Here is a 5451-nt window from a genome sequence, read left to right on the forward strand (position 1 = left end):
ACCATTTGGAGTTTCATCTTTCCATAGAGGGGTCGTAATAGTTTGTAGGCAAACCATTTGGAGTTTCATCTTTCCATAGAGGGGTCGTAATAGTATGTAGGCCAAACCATTTGGAGTTTCATCTTTCCATAGAGGGGTCGTAATAGTATGTAGGCAAACCATTTGGAGTTTCATCTTTCCATAGAGGGGTCGTAATAGTTTGTAGGCAAACCATTTGGAGTTTCATCTTTCCATAGAGGGGTCGTAATAGTATGTAGGCAAACCATTTGGAGTTTCATCTTTCCATAGAGGGGTCGTAATAGTTTGTAGGCCAAACCATTTGGAGTTTCATCTTTCCATAGAGGGGTCGTAATAGTTTGTAGGCCAAACCATTTGGAGTTTCATCTTTCCATAGAGGGGTCGTAATAGTTTGTAGGCCAAACCATTTGGAGTTTCATCTTTCCATAGAGGGGTCGTAATAGTTTGTAGGCCAAACCATTTGGAGTTTCATCTTTCCATAGAGGGGTCGTAATAGTATGTTTCATCTTTCCATAGAGGGGTCGTAATAGTAGGCCAAACCATTTGGAGTTTCATCTTTCCATAGAGGGGTCGTAATAGTATGTAGGCCAAACCATTTGGAGTTTCATCTTTCCATAGAGGGGTCGTAATAGTTTGTAGGCCAAACCATTTGGGGTTTCATCTTTCCATAGAGGGGTCGTAATAGTTTGTAGGCCAAACCATTTGGAGTTTCATCTTTCCATAGAGGGGTCGTAATAGTTTGTAGGCCAAACCATTTGGAGTTTCATCTTTCCATAGAGGGGTCGTAATAGTATGTAGGCCAAACCATTTGGAGTTTCATCTTTCCATAGAGGGGTCGTAATAGTTTGTAGGCCAAACCATTTGGAGTTTCATCTTTCCATAGAGGGGTCGTAATAGTTTGTAGGCCAAACCATTTGGGGTTTCATCTTTCCATAGAGGGGTCGTAATAGTTTGTAGGCCAAACCATTTGGAGTTTCATCTTTCCATAGAGGGGTCGTAATAGTATGTAGGCCAAACCATTTGGAGTTTCATCATCTTTCCATAGAGGGGTCGTAATAGTTTGTAGGCCAAACCATTTGGGAGTTTCATCTTTCCATAGAGGGGTCGTAATAGTTTGTAGGCCAAACCATTTGGGGTTTCATCTTTCCATAGAGGGGTCGTAATAGTTTGTAGGCCAAACCATTTGGAGTTTCATCTTTCCATAGAGGGGTCGTAATAGTATGTAGGCCAAACCATTTGGAGTTTCATCTTTCCATAGAGGGGTCGTAATAGTTTGTAGGCCAAACCATTTGGAGTTTCATCTTTCCATAGAGGGGGTCGTAATAGTTTGTAGGTCAAACCATTTGGAGTTTCATCTTTCCATAGAGGGGTCGTAATAGTTTGTAGGCCAAACCATTTGGAGTTTCATCTTTCCATAGAGGGGTCGTAATAGTTTGTAGGCCAAACCATTTGGAGTTTCATCTTTCCATAGAGGGGTCGTAATAGTATGTAGGCCAAACCATTTGGGGTTTCATCTTTCCATAGAGGGGTCGTAATAGTTTGTAGGCCAAACCATTTGGGGTTTCATCTTTCCATAGAGGGGTCGTAATAGTTTGTAGGCCAAACCATTTGGATGCCACAGACATTTTTGTGAGAAGACTGGTCTGACAAACAACGCTGAAGTTCTGCCAACTTTCACCGCAGATGCAGAATGCAGTTGTTTGAGACGATAGCAGATATCTCTAGTTTAAACAGACAGATTTTTATGGGGATTTTATTATGCTAATCCCATGTCCACGAGGGCACGGACATCGACTCTGCGGGGTTTAACACTTCAATTCACTTCAACACTTCAATAACCAGCTTCAATTTAACACACAGCTAAATCAATAGTCTACATTTTTTATTTTATTTTTTATTTCACCTTTATTTAACCAGGTAGGCTAGTTGAGAACAAGTTCTCATTTGCAACTGCGACCTGGCCAAGATAAAGCATAGCAGTGTGAACAGACAACACAGAGTTACACATGGAGTAAACAATTAGCAAGTCAATAACACAGTAGAAAAAAATGGGCAGTCTATATACAATGTGTGCAAAAGGCATGAGGAGGTAGGCGAATAATACCATTTTGCAGATTAACACTGGAGTGATAAATGATCAGATGGGCATGTACAGGTAGAGATATTGGTGTGCAAAAGAGCAGAAAAGTAAATAAATAAAAACAGTATAAAAACAGTATGGGAATGAGGTAGGTGAAAAGGGTGAGCTATTTACCTATAGACTATGTACAGCTGCAGCGATCGGTTAGCTGCTCGGATAGCTGATGTTTGAAGTTGGTGAGGGAGATAAAAGTCTCCAACTTCAGCGATTTTTGCAATTCGTTCCAGTCACAGGCAGCAGAGTACTGGAACGAAAGGCGGCCAAATGAGGTGTTGGCTTTAGGGATGATCAGTGAGATACACCTGCTGGAGCGCGTGCTACGGATGGGTGTTGCCATCGTGACCAGTGAACTGAGATAAGGCGGAGCTTTACCTAGCATGGACTTGTAAATGACCTGGAGCCAGTGGGTCTGGCGACGAATATGTAGTGAGGGCCAGCCGACTAGAGCATACAAGTCGCAGTGGTGGGTGGTATAAGGTGCTTTAGTGACAAAACGGATGGCACTGTGATAGACTGCATCCAGTTTGCTGAGTAGAGTGTTGGAAGCCATTTTGTAGATGACATCGCCAAGTCGAGGATCGGTAGGATAGTCAGTTTTACTAGGGTAAGCTTGGCAGCGTGAGTGAAGGAGGCTTTGTTGCGGAATAGAAAGCCGACTCTGGATTTGATTTTTGATTGGAGATGTTTGATGTGAGTCTGGAAGGAGAGTTTGCAGTCTAGCCAGACACCTAGGTACTTATAGATGTCCACATATTCAAGGTTGGAACCATCCAGGGTGGTGATGCTAGTCGGGCATGCGGGTGCAGGCAGCGATCGGTTGAAAAGCATGCATTTGGTTTTACTCGCGTTTAAGAGCAGTTGGAGGCCACGGAAGGAGTGCTGTATGGCATTGAAGCTCGTTTGGAGGTTTGATAGCACAGTGTCCAATGACGGGCCGAAAGTATATAGAATGGTGTCGTCTGCGTAGAGGTGGATCAGGGAATCGCCCGCAGCAAGAGCAACATCATTGATATATACAGAGAAAGAGTCGGCCCGAGAATTGAACCCTGTGGCACCCCCATAGAGACTGCCAGAGGACCGGACAGCATGCCCTCTGATTTGACACACTGAACTCTGTCTGCAAAGTAATTGGTGAACCAGGCAAGGCAGTCATCCGAAAAACCGAGGCTGTTGAGTCTGCCGATAAGAATTTGGTGATTGACAGAGTCGAAAGCCTTGGCGAGGTCGATGAAGACGGCTGCACAGTACTGTCTTTTATCGATGGCGGTTATGATATCATTTAGTACCTTGAGTGTGGCTGAGGTGCACCCGTGACCGGCTCGGAAACCAGATTGCACAGCGGAGAAGGTACGGTGGGATTCGAGATGGTCAGTGACCTGTTTGTTGACTTGGCTTTCGAAGACCTTAGATAGGCAGGGCAGGATGGATATAGGTCTATAGCAGTTTGGGTCCAGGGTGTCTCCTCCTTTGAAGAGGGGGATGACTGCGGCAGCTTTCAATCCTTGGGGATCTCAGACGATATGAAAGAGAGGTTGAACAGGCTGGTAATAGGGGTTGCGACAATGGCGGCAGATAGTTTCAGAAATAGCGGGTCCAGATTGTCAAGCCCAGCTGATTTGTACGGGTCCAGGTTTTGCAGCTCTTTCAGAACATCTGCTATCTGGATTTGGGTAAAGGAGAACCTGGAGAGGCTTGGGTGAGGAACTACGGGGGGGCGGAGCTGTTGGCCGAGGTTGGAGTAGCCAGGCGGAAGGCATGGCCAGCCGTTGAGAAGTGCTTATTGAAGTTTTCGATAATCATGGATTTATCGGTGGAGACCGTGTTTCCTAGCCTCAGTGCAGTGGGCAGCTGGGAGGAGGTGCTCTTGTTCTCCATGGACTTCACAGTGTCCCAGAACTTTTTGGAGTTGGAGCTACAGGATGCAAACTTTTGCCTGAAGAAGCTGGCCTTAGCTTTCCTGACTGACTGCGTGTATTGGTTCCTGACTTCCCTGAACAGTTGCATATCACGGGGCTATTCGATGCTATTGCAGTCCGCCACAGGATGTTTTTGTGCTGGTCGAGGGCAGTCAGGTCTGGAGTGAACCAAGGGCTGTATCTGTTCTTGGTTCTGCATTTTTGAACGGAGCATGCTTATCCAAAATGGTGAGGAAGTTACTTTTAAAGAATGACCAGGCATCCTCAACTGACGGGATGAGGTCAATGTCCTTCCAGGATACACGGGCCAGGTCGATTAGAAAGGCCTGCTCACAGAAGTGTTTTAGGGAGCGTTTGACAGTGATGAGGGTGGTCGTTTGACTGCGGCTCCGTGGCGGATACAGGCGATGAGGCAGTGATCGCTGAGATCCTGGTTGAAGACAGCGGAGGTATATTTGGAGGGCCAGTTGGTCAGGATGACGTCTATGAGGGTGCCCTTGTTTACAGAGTTAGGGTTGTACCTGGTGGGTTCCTTGATGATTTGCGTGAGATTGAGGGCATCTAGCTTAGATTGTAGGACTGCCGGGGTGTTAAGCATATCCCAGTTTAGGTCACCTAACAGGACAAACTCTGAAGCTAGATGGGGGCGATCAATTCACAAATGGTGTCCAGGGCACAGCTGGGAGCTGACGGGGTCGGTAGCAGGCGGCAACAGTGAGAGACTTGTTTCTGGAGAGAGTAATTTTCAAAATTAGTAGTTCAAACTGTTTGGGTATGGACCTGGAAAGTATGACATTACTTTGCAGGCTATCTCTGCAGTAGACTGCGACTCCGCCCCTTTGGCAGTTCTATCTTGACGGAAGATGTTATAGTTGGGTATGGAAATCTCTGAATTTTGGTGGCCTTCCTGAGCCAGGATTCAGACACGGCAAGGACATCAGGGTTAGCAGAGTGTGCTAAAGCAGTGAGTAAAACAAACTTAGGGAGGAGGCTTCTGATGTTGACATGCATAAAACCAAGACTTTTCGATCACAGAAGTCAACAAATGAGGGTACCTGGGGACATGCAGGGCCTGGGTTTACCTCCACATCACCCGCGGAACAGAGAAGGAGTAGTATGAGGGTGCGGCTAAAGGCTATCAAAACTGGTCGCCTAGAGCGTTGGGGGCAGAGGATAAGAGGAGCAGGTTTCTGGGCATGGTAGAATATATTCAGGGCATAATGCGCAGACAGGGGTATGGTGGGGTGCGGGTACAGCGGAGGTAAGCCCAGGCACTGGGTGATGATGAGAGAGGTTGTATCTCTGGACATGCTGGTTGTAATGGGTGAGGTCACCGCATGTGTGGGGGTGGGACAAAGGAGGTAACAGGGGTATGCA

Source organism: Oncorhynchus keta, unplaced genomic scaffold (genome assembly GCF_023373465.1).
Source record: "Oncorhynchus keta strain PuntledgeMale-10-30-2019 unplaced genomic scaffold, Oket_V2 Un_contig_6_pilon_pilon, whole genome shotgun sequence".
NCBI lineage: Eukaryota > Metazoa > Chordata > Actinopteri > Salmoniformes > Salmonidae > Oncorhynchus > Oncorhynchus keta.